Source organism: Perognathus longimembris, chromosome 24, assembly GCF_023159225.1.
Source record: "Perognathus longimembris pacificus isolate PPM17 chromosome 24, ASM2315922v1, whole genome shotgun sequence".
Classification (NCBI taxonomy): domain Eukaryota; kingdom Metazoa; phylum Chordata; class Mammalia; order Rodentia; family Heteromyidae; genus Perognathus; species Perognathus longimembris.
This window is the reverse complement of record NC_063184.1, coordinates 34,331,399-34,355,708: the sequence shown is the minus strand read 5'-3', so window position 1 is coordinate 34,355,708 and position 24,310 is coordinate 34,331,399.

The window sequence follows — 24,310 nt, the reverse complement described above, 5'->3', positions numbered from 1 at the left end:
GAGCAGGCCCCTGCTTACCCCGTGATGTTATGGCTAGTCAAGATGAGTAACAGGGAAATTTTCTACTTCCTAGAAACAGAGATGTTTGATAGAGCCAGGGATTTCCTGCATATGGTAATTGTAAGCTTCGTTGAAATGCATGTGTAAATAAATGTAAAGCAAAGATATGTAAGATAACCTCGCATGCTTTTTTTTGGTCAAAAACCATATATGTCTGTCCAGTATTTATTTCAAGTTGATAACCGAAGCTATTCAGCCCTACAATAAATACTTAGCAGCAATATTAAAGCACATGTTAGCATCCTTTTATGTTGATGTTTTTCAAAACACTATGAAATTGTTTAACAAAATTGAATTATCACTGCCACGGATAGTCTGTCCTCTATATGATATCAAATATTGAAAGCCACATTTACTTAGATAAAATAAAAACTATAATTTCACCATTAAACCCATCAGGGATACGGCGACACCTCTGCCCACCCTCTAGTTGCCAGGGAAACCGTCCGTCCTGACACCGAGGGTGATGCTAATACACAGAACACCGGCTGCTCCCTTTCACCTGTCGGCGAGTCAATCCACCTCACCCCTGCTCCTGCGACGCAGCCCACCCCATCTCCGCGGAAGCTGCGCCGTGTCTGATCTGACAGGCCGGCAGGCAGCTGGCTGCGTGGGGAGGCTTCTCCTCCCCGGCGCCCCTCGCCGGTCCCGAGCTCCGCATCCGGGGGACAAGGCTGAGAGCCACGGGGCGCCCAAGACCTCTCTCGTCTCCGTCGCGACTGTCTTGACGCTCGCCAGATAACTGTGTTCTCATCTTCAAGATCCCATTCCAAAGGTCTGTATTAAAACGTGTAACACCCAAACCAAGCCTCATTTAACTCTACTATTACTCCCTCCCCTCAAAGTAAATTAAATATAATACGGAACATGTGAAAAACTTCAGGACAAAGTCCTGAGGTATGACACGATCATTTGATTCTTTGGGCAACTCCAAGAGTCCATGACACAAACGTTCCTATCAGCAGTCACCATCACGGATCTTGATCAGCCTTTAATCGCAACATGACACGATGCTACAATCGTAGATCGTAATGCGTGTTTCTCTGCATCTACCGCAATGGCACTGCTTATTTCTACTCACCGTATTTAGAGCGTGCAGTGATTCCACAGCCACGTAGAGGATGGGGTAAATCCGAGGAAGGCGACACAGGATTTGGTTTGCAAGGTGCTGTGGTTTCCCTGGCATCACGAGGTTGGTGCTGGTGGCGTTAGGCTGGACAGGCGTGGCTGGCACATCCTGATCTCACTCTGACGCCCACGGGCGCCGTCAGGGCGCGGGGCCTTCCCTCACTCCCGTCCAGGGAGCCGGGGCCCGCGAGGTCCGGCTGCCGTCCCCAGCGGCACGCCACTCAACTCCGAGGCACGCCATGCCACAGCACGGAGCTGCCCCTGGGACCAGTCCAGACGCGTCTCAGAAGGTAAACATTGCACCATTAAGCCAAGCTAATTTATTAGTGTCTCAAAAATAATAAGAACTCTCCATCTCACAGCGAACTTTGTTTTATCATCCTCCTCATCAATACGATGCATCAAAAAGTGGCAAGGGAGAGATTGCTTTATTTCCAATTTACGATTCCAAAGAGCTAGTCCTTTGCAGGGATGTAATCTAACAATTTTCTAACTAATAAAACTGCCACCTCAATAGATAGCTTCAGAAAGAATAACCATGAGGGATTAATGAAAAGCAAGGTTTCCTTCTACACGCGTCCTGCTTTTCACAGGTGTAAAGAGTAATTGCGCGACACCACAGGCCATAGAGGGTGGTAGAATCATTGAACAGACACAGTAAAGCCTTATAAAAAAAAAATGGCCATTGATCGGGAGACTGGCGATTGGAAAAGGTGTTGTCTAGTAACTGCTAACTGAACAAACAGGCACGGCTGATCAGCCCGCACACTTGCAGTTCACAGATATTTTCTTCTTGGAATATAAAGCACATCAATCATTTACAAATAACCAGGGATAATATCATAATTTGTTACGACAAGAGATGGGCTGCGCACTTTCTGAAGGGGAAGTGGCCTCCCACGTGCTTCGTGGATCTGACGGTGTGGAGGAGCAGGATGGCGAGTTTGGGGCTGGAACTCATCCTGGACACACCTGTGAGATCCCGGTGTCTCTCAAGCTCACACTGCCTATTGCACTCCGTGCTCGCGCTACAGAAAGAAGCTCGCTTACCTCACTCTTGCCCACCGCCCTTCTTTCTTGTCTCTCTCCTTTGCTTTCTAATTCATAATCAAATAGAAGCAAGTTGGCTTCGCTGAAAATTTTAATATTTACTCATAACTGAATGGCTTACCGTATCTGCTCATAATATACACAATTCCCATGTATGTATCCCAATATGCATTTTATTATCATTTTCGTTGTTTTTTTTTCCCCAAGTCCAAAATTCTCTAACTGCTTTAGACAAAAATATTTCTTCTGGTAACTATGGACCTTTTCCCTTCATTCATTTGATTGCTATCATTCTTTCTGGCATTGTTTTCTTTAAATAAGTTATGAGAGTGAATTAAAGCACAACGTGAGTAACTAAATAAAAATTTAATTGCTCGAAGAAACCAAGTTTGTGTTTAGTAAAATGAAGTCATTTATATAATTTGTAATTTTCTATATTCTGAAGAAAGGAAAAAAAAGAGCAGGGCCATTTCTGAGTTCATGGCCAGGCCGCAGAAGTACCACAAGCCTGTGCCTTTGAACTAAATGACAGAAATAAATTTTCTCAGAGCAGGATGATACTTGTCAAGTTTAAACTAATCTATTGTACTAGAAATGCAGGTTCAATATTTTTTTAGTTTGATGTATTTATTCAAAGTAAATCATAAATTAAATTGAATTAAGTACTTAATTCCCACGACAGAATTTGCTAGATGAACACTTGCAAACGCGGGTTAATACTTTATTTGCATACATCCTCAAGTCTGACCTGTTCTTTACTTAGATTTATCACGAGTCTGCAGGCATAGCTCGCTGTGAGAAATGAACGCCAGCAATTAAGCTTTCTGTCTAAAGTGAGTGGAAGACTCTTCTCTCAGTGCTGGCTGAACTGGAGGTATCCGTTCTGGCCTGGGAGGAAGAGGGTGGAGAGAGAGAAAGCTGAAGCAGAGATACAAGCCGCCACCTTGGTGTCCACATCGTGGTCAGAACACGGAGCTCCTTATCACGCCCAAACCAGCCTTGCCAGTCACCCCAAAGAAGCCAGGGGCCACCACTCCATCTCCTCAAACCGGGCCGTGTCCATCATAGAATAATTACGTCTGTATTGCAGTGAAAACCAGGGCGTATCGTCATCATTCAGAGTGGTTTGGGTCCACACATCGTGGACCGTGCAGGCTGTAGCAATGCCTTCTGGGTATTTCCAGTGGGGACATCGCACACCCTGAGCCACAGATCTGCGTCCCGAATTTATGCCCGGGTGATGACCCAGTACATCGAGTCACTCTTGTCCAATCCACTGATTGCAAATGGTTGAATTCCAGTCTTAAACCAAGTAGGAATAGTTGTACCATTCCTGTGACATTTGGAAACAATGGGTGGTCTTTAATTTACGTGCTGTAAGTAGCATGCTTCTGGGGGCTGGGAATGTGGCTCAGTGGTAGAGTGCTAATCTAGCAGGCATGAGGCCCTGGGTTCGATTCCTCAGTAACACATAAGCATAGCATTCATAAAATGAGGAAAAATATCCATTAAATTATTAAAAAAATTTTTCTTATTTATTGTCAAAGTGATGTACAGGGAGGTTACAGTTTCATACGTTAGGCCTTGGGTACTGTTTGTTACCTCCTCCCTCACTCCCCCTCCCCTCTCCCCTTTTCCCTCTCCCCCCATGAGTTGCTCAGTTGGTTTACACCAAACGGTTTTGCAAGTATTGCTTTTGTAGTCGTTTGTCTTTTGATCCTGTGTCTCTCGATTTTGGTATTCCCTTTCACTTTCCTAGTTCTAATACCAGTATACACAGTTTCCAATGTACTCAGATGAGATACAGTGATAGTGCGGGGACAACCACAGGAAGGGGATATACACCATTAAATTATTTTTAAAAAGAAGCACACTTCTTAGCTAGAACTTTTCAAAGAATAAAAATACTCAAAATAGACTTGATCATTTCTAGCCATCTAAGTCATCTACATTCCATTAAGTTCCTTTCAAATAAGCCATGCATTTAACTTGATATGACCAGAACGATTTCTCCTTGCTGCAATCTAGTCATCCTGACTGGGTCAAATGCAGGCATTTCTACTGTTTAAAAATCAAGATATCATAATAATTCTTCTTCAGGTTTGGAATGTCTCATCTAAATAAGGTGTAGCAGGAAAAGTAACCTACTTTATTAGTGTCAAAGTTACTTTATTTTTCCCCCCAGCATTGGTTTCCCTACCTTTCATGATATGAAAAGAGAACATGAATAAAGAACAAAAGAAATATTTTTAAAATACAAATTTTATTGTAATTCTGTTATTTATTTCACTCAAAATTTAAGACTACAATATTATTCTATGCATATATTATTAGGTTTTATACATGCACATAATTATATTTGGATCTATATAGGCAAATGAATAGATAGATAATGGATAGGCAGATAAATATATAAATCGATAGAAGGGAGATAAACAGAAAGAGCCAAGAGTATAATAGAAAAAAATTCTTAACTCAAAAGCAATTCCACAAATAGAAGACATTAAAGCAATAGATGATAATTACTGCAATTTCAAAAGGAGAAAATATTTAATGTTCATCATTATTTATGACTATTTCATTTGGAACTTTCTTTTAACTATACAAAAGTGAATTTTAAGTAAATCGGCCTCAATATTTCCTGCTGTTTTATGTATTAATGCATGTATCATCTTGTGTATCAATGTATGTGTTATTTTATGAATTGTAGTTATCACTTTATGTTCATGTGTGTATTATTTTATGTATTTATGATTATGCCAAAGCACCCTATGTTTACACAGTAGCTAATGCAAACATGTTTTCTGCTCTTGCTATTTGCACTTTTAATTCTATAGATTATTATCAGCATGGACATCCTACAGAGCCATGGCCAAGGAAGTAGGGCTTTAGAATACTTTTTGAATTAATGATTACTCAGCCACATAAAATTCATGTTAACTGGACCATTATGTCATAACTCGCAACAGGGCAGGGAAAGGAGCTGGGCGAGCATCGTGTCGCTTTGATTCCAGAGGGCATTGGCTGCGGATAAAGGACCGAAGCCGAACCAGAACCCAAGCAGCTACAAACTGGTGAGGTGACATAGAACACTCTGGAAAGAAAAACCGCCCGATGGGAAGGAAGATGACCAGATGCGTTGGCTGGATTCGCAGTATGTGTCCATTTGGACAGCTATTACTCTCCCAGTATCACCGCTTTCGTGCAATGGAGGCCTCTCCCCCGCCTGAAGGGCCCCTCTGGAATTCAGCCCCGGGGAGTCCAGCACCAAGTGCCCCACGGTCCCTGGGTTCGCCCCGGTTCTGCCCTCCCCACCGTGGCTTTCCACCCTGGCCCGCCGACCTCAGCTGGTGTTTGCGGTGCGGCGCGTCTTCACGGAGGTTTGTCGAAGTGCCTGCTCCCTCTTGAGAAGTTTCCCCCTCTTTCTTTACCCTAAAGACACGCCTCTCGGAGAGGCCACTCTTCCAGGGGGGCTGCGAATGGACCTTGGAAGGGATTTGTGTTCCTGGGATCATTAAAGTCTTGGTGGCGGCGGCGGCGTGGGTTCGGGCGGTCACCTCTGTCCTCGGTGGCCTCCGTGCCACGTGGGATGCCATCCCTTCCACTTGAGGTTTTGCTAGGAAGGAGAAGCAAAACCGGACGACCCCCCCTTCCAAGCAGCCTCCCACGGACTCCGCCAGGCACCGTCCGCCCATGCACTTCCCATCCAGCCCATTTCTGGTGATGATTTCACTCTGTCCCCTAAGGCTTAGCTTCTGAGGGGAGGAGGGAAAAAGCAACAATACTTCAACTTATTTTAATACCGAAGTAGTGATTAGGATCTGGTGCCATGCGAATGACATCCATTATCTACCGACTTTCAATTACCTTTTTTTTTTATTTTTATAAAAACATCTACGTCCTGGGATTTCCATTTCTTTCATTACACCTGCCAGACCTTGAACTTTTAATTTCGTTCTATTAATTACAGCGATACCCCCAGGTCCTCCTCCCCCTTCCGCCTCGGCAGGGGTAATATCATCCTAAACATTTACTTTACGGGCCTGCCGTCTCCCCAGGCGACCGGCAGCTCTAGCGGGGCTGGAGCGCGTCTACTGCTGCCAGAACCCATTTCAATAGCTTTTCCTCCTAACGATATCCTCCTCAATGCTAACAATGTTTCCTCCTTTATCACTAAGTTTTATTGTCAGGAGATTCTGTTGTAGAAATTCAATTGTCTGGAAATCTGAGCACCAGCAAAGCTGCTAAAATCATTGTGAGTCTTATTTAACTGTCTGGCACATAAATCAGGTAAATGTTATTTGATTTCAGCAGGGTGTTTTTCTGGAGCTTGCTACTCTAGCACACACTGATATTAACTGACTGCACATGGACTGGCATATTATGGCTTCAAAAGAGGAATAATTCATCCGCCCGGCCCAGACTATCTCTCTAAAAGGCAATCATCAAGAAACATATCCGGAGTGCAGCCAACGTGGGTCAGAGATGGAAAAGGGGACAGGAAATCTCGGGCTTCTCAGTGTGCCCGTGATACCCCAGTACGCAGTCCATCAGGGTCTTATTGTGTGGCGTTCCGGCCCATGAGCCTCTGCGTGAACAGCCATATTTTTTCATAATGTTAAAGTGAGTTACTATTTTTGCCCTATGTATCAATGCACATTAATTTCATTGAGTTTTAAAAAAATATCAAAAGAAACCTGCAATGTACATTCTTCACACTGTTTTCACGACAAGTTTCTAAAAGACACATGCAGAATAAAAAAAAAACAGTAATGTCAGAATCATGAGTTGAACACAAGTATGTAAATCTGTATATATTTGTGTGTTTCTGGATGCATGTGTGGTGTTTTGTTAGGATATAAATTATATATATATGAATATATACACACATATACACATGTATTACAATAGATGTTAGTACCTAATATAGGTGTCTACATTAAAGGTTTCACAAACATGTTATTGCTTAGAGGTAGAAATGGTAAAGATGACTGTATTGATGTATCCATGTAGATTTTATTAGAATAAGGAAATGTATTGAATGTTCCATTTCAGATGTCCATCTAGAGTTTAATTGGATAAAAACTTCTTTTTGTTCCTTACTGTAGATTATCTCAAATCGTTTTACAAAGATATTTCCCAGGATCCTGCATGCCCTCGTTTCCTCCAGAAACAAGCTTTCTGGGCAGGGAGACGGTCCCTTTGCTAATCAGTCAATTCTCTCAGACAAGTAGGGGTACATCGTCCTGCTCTAAATCACTGCTGCGCTGAATACGCCAAAGAATGGAGCCAAATTAGGTCTTTATGTTTGCTTCTTAAAGAATTGAATATAATGGGCATTTATTTCCATTTGCGTGAGCGTGCACAGGTTAATTATGGGAAAAGAAGACGTTCTTAGTGAAGACATATCACAAATAATGAGAGCCAGGTGTGATTATCTAAGGCCTCCTGTGTAGATTAGAATGTCAGTGACACAGTAAATTCTTAAAAAATAAACACATGAAGGAAACAACGAATTGCATTTTTATATGAAGTGTAATTCAAGATGTATTGAGTCAAAAATTCCCCCACACCGAGTACCCCATTTGTTTAACGGACTATGTGTCATTCACAACTTAGTCACCGCCAGGTCGGTGTCAGGAAGGGCTCTCATGTCTCTCAGAACATAAAAAGGAAAGAAAGGCTTCTTTCTCCTGGTCTTGGAGGGCTGAAGTACAAACTTAACCAATATAACGTATGCCCGAGTGTTCATGATGTAACTCTGTACATAGATCTTCCCATACACATTTTTATCTTCCTCACCTGGAAGGATACATTTTCCTAAGCATACAGACCTGAAACTAGAGTCTCGTCCTTGACTCTCCAGCCCGATGGCTTCTGTCCCTCCTTCCCCCTGGTGCCCAGCACATCTATTCCCAAAGCAAACCTCTCCTGCTCCCTCTGTCCGTACCGGGCAGCTCCAGAACCAGCCAGCCGGTCCGCTGTTCTCCGTCTGCTCCAGAATGTTCTGGCGAAAGATCCTCAGAACCAGACCTGGGAAAGTTTGGACAGATGATAGTAGACGCCGCGGGAGGCGTCGCTGGTGGTGGTGAGATTCCTCAGGTCCTCTGGGCCTGGTGGATGTCACCGGGACTGAGTCAGGTTAGGACTGAGTGCCAAGCCCACACACCTAAGGCTCAATGTGCAAGGAATGCACGCCGAAAGTACACACAAACACGCAACGCGACGCACAGGGCGCCCCCTTTCCTTCCTAGTGTGACCCCCGCCCTGGTTCAGAGAGACCCATGGCCCTTGGGAGAACAGCTTACGGATGTCCATTAACGCTGAACCCGTCACACAGTCCAACAGTTCAGACAGCCCACTCTCACGTGTGTAGACCGGCGTGTGCATATACAAGTGCACGTGCGTGTGTGAGGTGGATTGTTGCCACCGTTCCGTGTGCCGTAGTGGAAGACAAGCCAGCGATGGAAGGAATCAACTTGGATAGCTGAGATAACACACGCACAAAACGTGTTCTCTACCATTAGACCGCACAACGCCCCAGATGGCTAAGCCCTAGCTGTGCGGATCGGGATGAGCATGCTGGCTGGCAGTGCAGGGCACGCGTAACTGAAGGTGTGTGTGCGCTCGTGCAGGGCACGCGTAACTGAGGGTGTGTGTGCGCTCCCGGCTCCTATCTGCTGCCTGGCTTGCCAGAAGTAACATGGCTACGGCCACTTGATGAAAGCCCGTTACAAACCGTGTGGTTTCCTCTCCTATGCTACTTTTAACTGTTATGTAAAGGAAATGAAGGGAGTTAGGGAAAGAATACTTCTGGGACTTGTAAGATGTTTCAATCATGTTTCCCAAATAACAGAAACAATAATTCCGCGTTCTTCTATTATTAGACTCTTTTATATAGTAGCATCAGTCCCTGGGATTTGGGCTGGCCTGTATTCTTTCACTATCAAGAAATAATTAATTCCCAAGTTAGTCCATTAGTTGCTTGATAGCTCTAATAGAGAGGTGAACCTTACGTAAACCAATGTCCTGCCTGCCTTCCAGTAATCTCAACGATTAGCTATAATCTCCAGAGCTACACGGATTCTGAAACCTTTCCCATGACGGAGCTGCTCTTCAGGTCAGGCGTTATCTCGGTGAATTCCCTTCTTAGAACAGAAGTTGAAATTAATCTTCACCTCATTTTAGGCAGTCGTAGAACGAGTGTCCCTGCTAAAAATAATGAGTTGTGTTCCACAAGCCCCACTGTCCCAGAAGCAGAGCCTACCAGGGTTGCTCGGTGGACATTTCTAGGTGGTCATGTTCAGAAATTTTATGCTCAGTAACATTTATATTTGCAATCAGAGAATGGCAGTAAAAAAAAAAAACTAATTCTGCATTTAAGTGAACATAACTATTCATTGGTAGCACAAAACCGTTTTTCATTCTTATTGTGAAATCCCTTTCCTCGTATTGTTGCTTTGGGAATTATATTTTCTATGAGATGAAAGTATTTTTTTTTGTCAATAAGAATTCTATCAAATGCTGTAAGATGAAATGTTGAAAAATCCAACAAATTATGAGTTTTGGAGAGAAAAATCCTTGCTTTGTTCTCATTCCATCATTTAAAAGTAAGATTAATTAAAAGGAAGATGAGTCAAAATTGCACCTCTGATGACAACAAAAATCTACTTTATGGCAGCCAGCAAAATAACTGTAACGTCAAGTACCCGTGCGGAAATTAAAACCACAGTTTCACATGCGAGGGTCTCGATGAAAATAGCAAGTACAAGGGTTTGGGCAGGCTTTCTGTGTTTCACCCACATTGTACTCTAAGATTTTCTTTTCTAGACAGACCTTGGTTTAGAAAGGACTGTCAAACTCCCAAATGCTGAACTATTTTTAAACTTCAGAATGCTACTCGTAAATTAGTAGTTCTCCTTTGTAATGGAATTATTATGCACGTAACAGAAGGAAAACAGAACCCGATAGCCTGGAGGGAAGGCAGGATTTCAAATCAAGATGTTATAGCAGACATGTTCTTCAAAATGCTCATTTCAAATATTGAAAGACAGTTCAGTATTTCTAGACCACATAACATAATTTGGGAGCAGAAATGGCCTCAATTTTCTTTTTTTGCTCTAAGGCTCAAACCCACTCAGCCATTTCCAAGGGACATGTTTATATTAGTGATACATTTCTGGGACAGATGCATTTCTGGTTTTATCTGCTACAAGTGATTAATGAACTTAAAAAAAATCAAATATATGCCATTGGACTTTTTGTAGTACCCTCCTAGTTCTCTTAATGAAATAAAAATACTTAAGATTTGGGAGAAAAATATCTCAGAGTACATCTTGACTTTTTCCACTCATTCAATGAGATGAACCAGAAGTTCCTGGTCAAAGGATCTATGAAAAACACTCTTCAAAAATTAAGGTGCCAATCTGACGTTCTTTTGAGAGGGTTCATTTTAAGTTGCCTTGAAGATGCTCACTTTGTTTTTACAAGACTCAGAGATCAACATGTTGCTTCACGCTAGAAAAAGCACTGTTGCCAGATTGTCAAGTTTGGCTTATTTGCATTTCATCTTGAACATTTTCCTTTCCTGCATTGAGACCAAGTAAGAGTCATGTGAGTATAACAGTATGAATCCATATACATTTTATATAAATTACAAGAAAATGAGAAAGGCAAGTTTATTCTAATTTTAGTTTTAATTTAAGTTAGCATCAAAAGTATTTCAAGTAATCATTAGTGGAATCCGCCGTCAGTAGCTATGTAAATTTTGAAGAGCGATTTGTCAGTCCATAATGAGGAACTTGAATTATACTTTGGATTCCAGAAATCCGTGTCTTTTGAGAACAGTGACAACACTTTTGTGTCCTGAGCTCCCGTTTGTACAGGGGGGGAGAATTCTGAAGGATTTACATGTGGCCCCAAAGAAGGTATTTTCTGAGAAAGCATATCCTGCTGATTCTATAACTAAATTCCTTACTAGAACAGTGATAAGGTTTGGCAGGCGTAGGCTGGGCTAAGGAACCATAAAAATAAATATATCCTCCATCTTTATTTTCCTTTTTATTAATGTTTACCTTTATTGAAACGCTGATGAGCGGGGTGGGGGTGTTACATTTACGTAAGTAAGGTAATGATTGCATTTGCTCTTTTGAATTTAATTGTATTGTCAAGGCGGTTAACCTTGGTCATCTAGTTAGCTCACTTGAACTGTTCTACACCCTTCCTATGCAATGCCCCCTGGCTTCTCCTGAAGTGCCTTTTCCTCAGACCGTCTGCCATCGTGTGAGCCGAGGGACGACACATCCCACTGTGGCAGTGGGAAGAAAAAGACAGTGAACTAAAATGTTAAATTAACTGGTGGGCTCAAGGACTGGAGTCATCGTGGGGAGGATTGTTGGGGGCTCCCAGAAAAGCAGAGACCAGGCCCCGTGTACCCCGTTTACTTGACGATAGGAAGATGGACCCGGGAGAAGACAAGAGAAATCGCAATGAGGCGTGAGCCGCGGGTCTGGTTACCAGTGTGAGGCGCAGGATTCAGGTCTGCGTCGGGGACCCTGCCAGTGTCACCAGTTCACTCCTAGGGGCGGGAGACGGCGACCACGCGTGTCCTGTCACTTCTGACCACGGAGACCCAGAGTCTCCTCGGCATCTCAGCCCCCAGTATTCCCTTCTCCTCTTTCCAGTGGCTTAATTATGCCCTACCATGGTGTACACGCTTTCATCGCACCCAGAACAGGTATCTACTTCCACCCGTCTCTTCATTATTTATAGCAGATTTTATTGCACTGCTGTGTGTATGCTCTCTTGCAGAATCAGAGTTGAAATGCAGGACCCGGGGCTCAGAAGGAAGGCATGCTCCCACTTCACGCACTGAGTCCTCCCTGCTCACTTTATTTTCTAAGTAAGTTCTTCTAATTAGGGATTTCGATTAATTCAATTATAAGTTTGCTTAACATTATTTTCCTCATGTTTACTGCGCTCAAGGTTTAATGCTTAACATTCTTTCTTTTAATCGAGTTAAGAAAGTTTGCCGAGGTTTTTTTCCTTTTAATTTTTCCACATGCCTCATTGCTCATCTTCAGGAACTATGACATAATAGATGAGTTATGTTTTATTTCCATTTCACAATTATTTTAAGAAATTCAGACGGAAAACGTATTTTTAAAGTTCAACATCCATTCCCGATGGAAACTTTCAAGGTATCGCAACTCAAACAGAGCCTGCTCACATCACCAACAGGTGCCTGCGGGAAGAGTTCCCCTCGGCCCCGGAGCCCTGGGCTTCTGTGTAACAGGGTGTGGGAGTGTCGGTCTGCTGAGACCGGACAGAAAACAAATGAATGGTGCTGGTTTACAAAAGAAAGCGGCGGTGGGCGGTATTTATATTTGCAATTAACAAACATTTGTTCATAGGTGAAGTCCAATATAATCTAAGGAAGAAGCGAAGAGAAACAACACAGTGAACACCTCTGGATAGAAAATCACTTAAACCGGAAGCCCTCCCTTCCTCTGACTGCCTTCCCTTGGACCTGGCCTTGCTGCGGCCCCTGAATCATCTCCCCTCCCTGCCCTGAGCACACGCACCGCACCCGGGAATCCTGGAAGAGAGCCTGAGACCAAGGACGCACAGGGCGCTGACGCCCCTGGTGGACACGACATGGACACTGAGCCCTGAGACCTGACTCACGCTGACATTGCTCCCCCTCCCCCTCCCCCCTCCCTCTATCTGCCCCGCTGACTTCACTGTTTCTGCCTCATGTTTAAAGAGACCCTGGTTGGAAGGGGCGGGCGCCATTTCCCCTCCACCAGGCTGAAGGAGACTCCGGTGCCCTTCCCGGGACTTCAGCCTGAATAAAACCCATGGGTCTGAGGAGTTCGCCTCTCTGCTCTTCTCCTTTTCTTCCACTCGCAGAGCATAAACTCAGTCTACGGTGACCTGTTGCATTTTTTGTGTCACAAGGAGAAGTTTAGAAATTAAAATAGGAGTAAAGCTGATCAATATATAAAGGGAGAAGCTTAAAAAAAAAGAGCTAAATAACGGAAGCAATGTATTTCATTTACGGACAGGAAAACTAAGCATCATCATTAACTCTGCACAAATTCGTCTGTGAATTTAGCAGGATGTACTACCAAGCCTTCAACAAGCTTTGTGTAGACATTAACACGAGAAATCAAAAAGCTCCGGTGGTGCTCAACCTACGTGGGGAAGGCCAAAGCAATTTGGAAGGGTAAACAAAGTCAGGAAACCACTGCTAATCCATCTTATTTCAAGCCCACCCCGAGGGCCGTGGAATCAGTGTGCTATCCACAAATAAACAGATGGAGCAGAGCGGAGTCCAGAAACACTGGCCAGACATGGCGGCATGCCTGTAACCCCGGCAGCCGAGCCAGGACAATCACTCCTGTCTCTAAGATCAAGACCAGCCTGGGAGGCAGAGACACCTTGCCTCCAAACTCAAAGTAGCAACAACAACTGTCCATAAAAGCATTCTCACATATGTGGAGAATTATCTTCAACAAGCTTACAAAGACAATTCGGGCTAAAACTGGCTATTCGTCAAATTGTACTGAAACAATTGAATAAGCAATAAAATAAAGAAAGGAAGATGAACTTTGAAGAACACACCAGATTTTAACCAAATAAACTTAAAATATACTATAGGAATTAAAAAAAAATTAGAACCGTATCCATGTTTATTGGCGATGTCATGTAACTTGTATTGTGATACTTATGACATATAGGTTGCACAACTTCCAGACATGTGTGCCAGGCAGACCATTATGCATAATTTTAGAGACACCTGTCAAGTCTAATAGTGTTTAGTCTATGATGAATGACTTCTCAATGAGCAGAATTAATAAAAAATAATTAATTGCCCAGATATTCAATATCTTATAGATTCTACGTTGACCTAAGAGAAACATACACCCTAAAATTAGAAAAAAAAATCAGAACAGTTAAATGTGACACTGTGACTTACCTTGCTCACACTTTTGTTCTGATCCCTGACATTGGGTAAACATGGTATGGACCATGTCCAAGCAAACGTTCTGGGCAAAATCTCTGTGAAGGCCAAGGCCACTTCTCAGAAGTGTGGTGTTTCACTTGGCTCTAAGCCATAATTACAACCAAATGAAGGCAAAAATGGTCTGGCATCCCCAGTGAACCGTTGTTCAGCTATGTTGAATCTCGTGATCTGGGAGGCAGGAAACCTCGCCTACCGACAGGAGACTTTTGACTGCAAGAACTTTCCATTGCCTGGGTAAGCTCACGTCCTAACACTTCTCAAGGACTGTAATGTATATGAAATGACTGCGAAATTCCCCAAGGAAAATCGGCCCACAGTATTCTTCACGTACACAATTAATAAGTGATTTTATTCAACGTGCTATAATCCACCTGCAGTTTGTGAACACAGAACTGGTGTCAGATCGCAGTTGCTCCACATCATGAGGAGAAGAGCCAGAATGGAAGGTGTTGGTGAAAGCAAGCCTGAAATCGGGACTGGGGAACACATCTGTGCCTCCACGTTTCCGCCTTGTTTTTAGGCTGGCTTTGGCTCGCGCGGTGTCACTGCACTGAGCTGCGGCAAGTCACAGTAGGTAGATCTTAAATGAGGAAAACATTCACCAGCCCTGTTGCTCAACGTGCCTTCGAGAGGAGCAGTTTGTGAGAGAGACTGAGGGAATGTTCCAGGTATAGATACGTCTACAGTACGATTACTTTGAGGGACTAGAACTCATCTCTCCCCTCTTAGGTGAAAATCAGATCTAGACTTGTAACTAAAATTAGACTACTGGTTTGTTGCTTAGCCATTTGGGTTTTTGTTTTTATTTGACCAAATACTCTAGGCATTATTACCTGTTTACGTCATCCCGAGTTTTTTATTCGAGGACTTCAGGTAAGTTTATGCTATCTGTATCTGGCTACATTTTTTTTTTTTTAATGCTTATGAGAAAATGGGATCAACACTGTCTAGGCCAGGGGAGCCCAACCTCAGCGTGAGGAACTTCCCTGGGCTGGAAAATGACATTTGACCTCTGTGCTGCCTCACCCAGCGCCTCACTTTAATTATGAGAAAGACATCAGTCAAGAAGCAATGAAGGGGCATCCGTAAAACACCTCCCCAACACTTCTCACCGGCATCAAAGCCATGGAAAGCAAGCAAGACTCCGGGGAGGACATCACAGCCACGACCGCCTGGTGGGATCCTCTCACGGAGAGAAATCCCACGCGGGCACGTGAGCGAGCCCAAGCTGCAAAGGACTTCCACGGAAAACCAAGGCAGTAGGAGGAAACGAAGACTTTAGTTAGCAGTCATGCGCCTGGCTTTGGGTTAACACATGTCAGCGAACTCCTCACTGAATATTATCTACCTTTGCCTTTGAAAGTGAAACGCGGTCGTTTCTTGCTAATATTCTTGCCAAGTTTCTCCATAGCCATATCTCTAATAGTATGCAGTATACAGGAAATATCTTTGGGCTCCTCTTACTGTAGAGCACTGGTAACTATTTTCCTTTCTACTTTAAAAAGAAAGATGAAGATGGCAGGCTATCCCCGAGATCTCATCTAAAGCCCAGCCCCGTCTCATCACTGTGAAATTGCAAGCCTGGTGAAAAGTTGTTCCCATCTCTTTGCATGGACTGTAAGAGGGATCGAGCCGATAATCAGATTGCGCTACGTGAAAACGTGTATTTGTGTTCAGTCTTTCAATCTGTTTCTTCCTACTTCTTCCATAACGGCATCCTTTCCTAGGTAACTCAGCCACGGGGTTGCATGCAAGTTAAGAATACGCAAGGAAATTTTCATTGAGGAATCTGGAAAACGTATTGTTTTGTATGGAGAATGATGATTGTCTGTGAGAATCTGTCTTCATGTCAGCATGCAAACTACTGGAGGCTGATTAAAGTTTACCACAAGACCTAATAAGAACGGCGCGTGATTGCTGTGTGTTCTAGTCTACGTTTTCTTTATCCCTCCTAGAGCGGAATTCGCCTTTTAGTTTGTGTAGACATCTACCAGGAAGGTGAAATGCAGCTACTTTCTTACATAACCCCATTTGTTGTTGAAGGGTAACTTCCTTGATACTCGATATTCACCAGAGACACTGCCAATTGTGTGTGTGTGTGTGTGCGTGTGTGTTTGCACGCGTGCATGTGTGCACAGAGAGAGAGATTTGTTTCTAGGCGCTGGCTCACGTAATTATGCCCACTTTACATGCACGAGCTCCTTGATGATGAGGCTGCCACCATTTTTAATGTGATGACCCTGGGCACCGCCCTCAGCCCGCCCTGTCTGCCCTGGTCTGCAGCCCAGAGCACGGAGCCACGGACCTGGAGCTCGGCCCCCGCTTCGTCCAGGCGCCCTGTCTTTATTTCTCCATCTTGTTTTGGACACAGCGTCCGGTTGACTCTGCCAGGCTGGGTAGGGGACCCTCGTTTCTGTACCAAGGACAGACTGAACCCCCCGTGGTGGACAGGTGCCTCGGTGGGGTACACGGGGCTGAGGTCACGTGTGATGAGCGCCGTGCCAGTGCCCTCTCCAGTGAAGCACGCAGTCCAGGCTGTGCAGGTCCTGTGGGAGTCCTGACTGCCTCGTGTCCCCGCACGGACGCCCAGCTGCCGTCTCCTGTCCCCCCTCGCCTCCGTCTCCTTCACGCGCAGGCGGGAACAGCGAGGCCGCAGCCCCGTGCTCCTTCTTCCCTTCCCCGCAGCCAGAGGCTGAGCGACGCAGAGTTTATTCTCTCTGCAAGCATTTGCACTCATCCCCATTTGTGTTCCTAGGACGAGTTTAGAAACTTCCATCTTCCCTAAACCGACCTTCACGCTCATTCCTTCTCGGGACTTGTGCGGCTCATCTAGCTACGCCGGCGTCCACCTCCAACGTCAGCATGGTGCATTTTTACGTTTACTACGGTGATATGCAGTCAGAGCGCATGGTTTCCCCGCGCCCAAGTCTTGATGGTGAAGCTACTCGTTCTTTATTCCCAGTGTGGATGAATGATGGACGCTGAGCCTCACTGGGCCTCTCACTGTGTGGATTGGGGTGGAAGACTCACTTTTCCTCTTTAGGTTTGCTTTTATTTATTTCTCCTCTTCTCTCTCGTCTCTCATTTCACTGCCTTCTTTTTTTTTTTTTTTGCCTCGTCTGACAGAAGCAAATATTGTGATTTCTTATTCCCATTCCCTGTTTATTTTTTGCTGTCATTTCACACAACGGCAAAGCTGAGTGATCTCTCTTTGGGAACCAGTTTACGACAGTGGGGTCAGGTCATGGAGTTACCGGACCCTGCGTGGTTATCTTCCAGAGACTGTCCTAGACAAGGCGGAGACTGAAAGCAGTCGCAGGGTGACCTGATGGGATTTCTTTCCTTTCTGCATTTGGGTAGGACATCACAGAGAATCAGGTGTCCTACCCGTGCTCAGAATTATTAAACATCGATTAGAAACATAATAGTTTTAAAAATGAATGTGATAAGAAAGATGTCAATAATTTTCAAATAAATAAGGGGCAGGAGGCGGAGAGGAAGCAAAGTAGTGTTTGCAAAACTATTTAAAGAGCTTTCACTTAACGGAAGGTTTTGAAAACTGTGCATTGTCACGTGAGCGGGGATGAGGCGCGGCGTGCGCACTGCGTGGATTACGAAAGGAGACGGCACGCTGGCTCCCATGCGGCACCTAACGCCGAGGCAAGGCTTGGGCTCCGTCTACGATGTCATGAGTGACTCACAATAATGCTGAGGAAATAGCTGTGGGCCATTTTAGAAATGAGCTGGGGTACAATACTCATACTACCTAGGAAAATGTATGCTATATGATAAAAATTATTTATAGCCAGTATGAAAAGGGAAGAAGAAAAGGGATGTTACCTAACAACGTTAAGCATAAGTTTAGATTCGTGGAATTCTTGTGTAAGGTTAGTCGTGAACTGAAGATAAATACTCGTGATTATGCATAACTCAAGTTAGCGTAGTATTTGCGGATTATTCTTTCCTAATGAAATGACTAATTAAAGGAGCATCCGCAGGTATGCGCACGCGGACGGCGAGTGTGTAAAGAGATATCGGGTGTGGCTCCTTCGCAACGACGGAGGACCGTTTGACCAGCGCGCCTTGAACTTTAGCTGATTGCGAAGGCAGGCGAAGGCAAGTCTCTCCCCCCAGGAGGACGGAGAAGTCGGCTGGTGAGGCTCTGGGGTTCACGGGTGGAGCCCGCCCGCGTGGAACCGACCGCCGGGGGTGCACCTGCCACGGGGCTGCGTCCGCGCGGGCACACGGAGCGGGCCAGGGCGTCAGGAGCAGAGACGACTCACTCGCTGAGGAGCGGGGTTCCCCTCCACCCCCCGACGGGAGTCCGGAGGCCCGGCCGGCTGCCAGACACACAGGCGTGCAAACCCGTGGCACGGCCTCACGCACGCACGGGACACAGCCACCGTGCAGGCCTCAGATCACCCGGAGGGACACGCGTGTGGAAAAAGTGCACCCTCCCCCCTCCCCCACCGACACCTGGAGGTGAAATAACCTCGTGTCAGCGATCATCCGGTTCCCCAGATCCGAACACCAGTCTGCTTGTGGTGTAAAACTACGGGGGTCAAGTTCGGAATAATAAAAAGTAGAGTGAATCTTCAACACAGATGTTCAGTGGGAAGAAAACCACGTAATATCTGCAATATATTGGTAAAGTTCAATGTTTCCCTTTCTTTCTTTCTTCGTTTAGTTTCCTGTGGTATTCGCGAGGGCCCCCTGGTGTTCACGTGCACTGGGGGTGCGTGGTCAGAGCGCCGGTGCGCATCCTCATCACAAACACGTGGGGGGAGCTTTACCAAGCTCAAAATCACATGCTTGGCTGGAACAAAGATATCAAAGTTTATTACAAAATTAAGAGTTTTTAATGGCAATAATTTTGGAAAAATTAAAACATTTACGAATACACTTGAAAATGGACCTGATCATCAAAATAAGCATATCTCTTCTAATTATATATAATTATATACACACACATATGTGTGCGTAATTACAATAAGATGAATCGTAGAATTGAGTAAAATCAGCTATACTAAAGCACTCAGTCTAGACTTGACTTGAATACAGAGACAGGTGATAAGTTAGACTATTTGGTTTCATAAAATGATTAATTATCCTTATAATAGCAACCATGTATTATATGACTAAACTTGACCATATTTCCCAGACTTTGGGAGATATATGTGAAGATATATGATTATCATCATTCTAAGTTTTAATTTTCACAGAAAAGATTATATTCATATATATGAATTATATATATTATATTTATTATTCATTATATTCATTATTATATTATATATTATAATATATTATATTTATATTATATGTTAGTCATTATTATATATTCATTATTATTATTTATTATTCACTATTATATTCATATATATTATATTCATATATTATATATATTATATTCATATATATATATGCCAAGCAACATAGGTTTCAAAACTTCCAAAGCCATGTGCTAAGCATAGTATTTATCTTTGAGTTATTTGTGTTTGAGCTAATGTCACATAGTTATAACTGTGAACATGAGGTATTTTTCCTGACTATGCAGTTAAAGGAATCAGCTTCGACTGGCATAAAGACCACGGTAGAATCACAGGGGAAAGGGTAGTTGAGCACTTCAGAAGCAAGAATTTCTTAAATATACCATGTGTTTTAATGAGAGACCCTCTTAGATATTTCAGAAAAGTTATAAAAGGTACTTATTTCATTGACTGTTCTGAGGTTTGTAGATTTTTGGTTATCCAAGTACATTTTATATATTAAAGATGAGTATTGTTCAAAAGGACCATATTTTCATAGATCAATGATGTAACCTGTGTGTGTGTGTGTGTGTGTGTGTGTGTGTGTGTAATTTACTACTTCTACAACCCTCTAGTGAGCCGTTGTTCTTGAACCTCCTTCATAGGATTCATGTAGTCAAGGTTATTATATGAAACAACAACCAAACAGGATTCAAACCAGGGCCACAAGACATGAATACCTGTGGATTTGTCTCACCTGATTACTCTGTACAGCACTCTCTCCCAACACACCCAGTGTTTCCTTCCCTACCATTTCTACCCATGCTCAGTCCTTTCTCTGCTAATCACAGGAATTCTCTTGAAATATACTGCCCACTAGTAGGTTGATTACATAGTGGGCAGGCTCCCTCACCACAAGCGTGCGTCTGCTTAGTTAATTTGTTGAAGGATTTTGTTTTCCTCCAAACTCCCCAACTGTCTATGGATCTTATTAAGTCGAACAGCTGACTCCTGCAAGAGAACTGTGTGTCTCTGATCTTGGTTACACATTCTGGAGTGTAAACCTCCCTGTCACCGCCTGAGTATTGTGTGTGCAGAAACCCTAACACTATTGCTGAAAATAAAATGATTTTAATAATCCAGGCACACACTATTTTGTATGCAATGTTATTATCATCTTCTTTTTCTAGTTTTTATTTTTGGATTATATCAGTTTGGTATAGATGTGCTTAGGATGGCCTCTTGAATGCACAGTTCCTTAAAATAAGAACAGGTTTGGAGGTTTGGAACAGCATCCACATGTATGGGAGAACAAATTGAAATATCTCAAAATTAATTTAGTATGTAACAGACAATTTGAAACTAAGACAATATATAACTACGGATGTAAAGTTTGGATGGGGCATAATTGATCAGATAAAAACCACAGGTCATGATGTATTACAGATTGCTATTTGCAGAACTGAATTGTCTTGCAAAAAAAATTAGCTAGCATTTTTGAAGTAATTAATTCATTCAAGGCTACCATTTATCAGCTTGAGCAAGACATTTCTCTTTCCTTCAAATAACAAACAGAGGGTTCCCAACCTATTAGAGTCTCCTGGTATTTCACAGTTAATAACTGATAAAGTGTGATGAGACAAAAAAAAAAACAAACAATCTAACCTTGTGAAGCACAACCTTAAAAAGATATTTTTTTCCCATGTGTCTGTTGGCCATTTTTACTTCTTCTGCTGAGAAGTCTCTCATTAAGTCACTAGCTCATTCATTAATTGGCTTGCTGATTCTTTGGGGGTTTCTTTGGGGGGGATTTAATTTGGGGGCTGTAAGTATATTTTGTATATTAGATCCATGTCTGATTTATAGCCGTGGAAAATCTTCTCCCATTCTGTGGACTTTATATTTATCTTGTTAGCTATGTCTTTTGCCATGCAGAAACTGTGACGTATGAAGCAGCCCCATTTATCCTGTCTTCCTGTGCTTAATTATGATTCTGGATCTTGGCTTAGAAAGATTCCATGTGTACCTGGGAGCCATAGTGTTTTCTCTGCCCTTTCGTGTTCTATTTCCACGGTTGTTGCCCTTACATTGAGGCTTTTGATCCATTTTGAATCAATTCTGGTTCAGGGTGACATACAAGGATCTAGTTTCAGTTTTCTGCATGATCAACAATTTTTCTCCCACCATTGGCTGAAGAGACTGTCTTTCTTCTAACTTATGTTTTTGGCTCCCTTATCAAATATTAGGTAGCTCTATGTCTGTGGGTTAATTTCTGTGTCTTTTATACTGTTACCTTGGTCCTCAGGAGTATTGTTGTGCCAGTACCATACTGTTCAACATCTATGGCCATAAAGGAAATACAAATCAAAACAGCATTGAGATTCTTCTTCACCCAATATAGAATGGCCGAAATCAAGAAAACTGACAACAACAAATGCTGGCATGAATGTGGCCAAAAGGGAACTATATTATACTATTGGTGGAAAGGTAAGCTTGGTCAGTAACTTTGGAAAGCAGTATAGAGGTTCCTCCAAAAACTAAACATAGAGCAATTCCTCTCTTGGGCATTTATCCAATAGAATACAAAGCAAGCCCACACTAAAGCTACCAGCACAACCATGTTCATTGCAGCCTTGTTTACCATAGCCAAGCAGCAGAATCAACCCAGATACTCCTCAATAGAAGAATGGATAAAGAAAATATACACAATGGAATTCTATGCTTCCATCAGAAAGAATAATATTGTACCATTCATAAGGAAATGGAAAGTCTTGGGGAAAAATCATATTAAGTGAAGTAAGCCAGACCCAGAGAAACATATGCTGCATGGTTTCTTTCATTTCTGGCAGCTAAAATTGCCTATTAGTTGACAAGTAAATATACTCGGTGGTATGCAAGAGGTTACAAATGACTTAACCAAAGTGTAATAGTCTCTATGGAGTGAGCAAATAGTGTAATTCTTTAAAAAGACTAAGTCAAACCCCAACAAAATAAGTACCAGGAAATGGGTACTTGTAAGAGGGGAGTGTGGGACCAAGGGGCAGGGTGAAGGAATGAAGGGGAAGGGAGGGAGGTCAACCACAAGAATTCATTGTATATACAACAGTATTGAGAAAAACAAGGGAAAGAGTAGGTCAACGGGGGTGATGATGTTGCAGTTATGGCACAAATTAGATGCATTGTACAAATAAATTGCTTTTTTTTTCTATGACAAAAGAAAGGTACCATTTGGGGGGGTGGGGGGAGGCGTGCTTTTATCCATTTGTTTTCCTAAGCAACACCAAGGGAGTGTAATTCTTTCTGAAAATTAACAGTTCAGAAATACAAAATATACCTAAAAAGATCATTGTTCCCTTGGTAAATTATACCAATATGTATTTACTTCTTAGACAAATCATGGCTTAAGGATTTCTGTTAGTAGGTACCCAAGATCATTTATGGAAACCCATTCTTTTCTCCCAGGTGCCAAACTAACATGTCCTTCTAGAAAATGTATGTGTTACAAAATGTGCAATATTTAAAACACACTTGTAGCTTTCATGAGGCAGCATGGGAGAAATATAGTGCCAAAGATTTTGTCTTGATTTTAGGGAGGAAACCTACAATTCCCTGAATGTTGGAACCTGGAGCATGTTCTAGAAAGTCACTTCTGTGTCTGACTCTTTTTCTATCACAGTAATATCGTTCTCGCATTTCTCTGAGGCTTAATTCAGTGAATAACTCTGCACCACTTTGAAGACAGGTCAGAACAAAGAAATAGCCAATGATGGTTGGCTATTATTTATCATTTAAAGAAGCTCAATGCATTCTTTCAGATGATCTCAGTTAAAATATGCTCAATTAAAAATAGAGCACATGGAACACGGAAATAACGAAAACACATCAGCTTAATTCCAGCAATTGATTACAAAAATCTGGGTGCTCAGCTTTCACTGAGGGCTCTGCCCCCACCTGATTGGAGTGAACCCTGAATGAAAGGCTCGCATCCAGTCTGTATTGATTAGCGGTAGCCAGAACTAACAATGGTCCAGACAGGACCAGGTAACGCCAGCCCAGTCCATGATTGTGCAGTGGGCAGTACATAATAATTGGGGTTGGGATACTAATTATGAAGTGACCGGTCAGCTTCTAATGGCTTCTGTTGGGTATTCTGAAAATTAAACAATTACATTCTTCAGATGGAACTTGAATTAGTTAATTGTAATTACACTCATCACTTATTAAAGACAATCCAGTATTATTCTAGGTAATTAGCCTTCACCCAGATACACTTAGAATGTTTAGAACAATGGAAAAGAAACCATAAAATACAAAACATTCAGCAAGACAATTATTTAAATTTTTTTAAGTCTTAGAACTAATATAAATAAAGTAAATAGAAGATGATGGTTTCTGTAGGAACACAGATTTTAAATATGAAACTGGCTTTCCTTTGTAGAAGAATGTTTTAGGAGTGACTAAATTATTTCCATTTCTAGTAAATGACATGAGCTAACAATGCACATTGCCTTTAATTTAAGGAAATTAACATGTAGCTTAATTAATTAAAGAGCTGCATTTCAGGGTCTTTCTATTTATATTTGATTTTAATATCATTATTCGTCCTAAAGTATTAGGTACCACCAACAGGAATTCTAAGAGAAGAAATTTCTTTTACAGCCACATTTCAAACATTTGAATTTTTTAACATCAGAAACTGGTTATATCTTGGAAGTGATTTCTTAGCTATTAATCAGTGTATCTTTACAAATTTTCAGCCCTAAATGCCCTTATTATTTAGTCTAAGAAGTGTTTT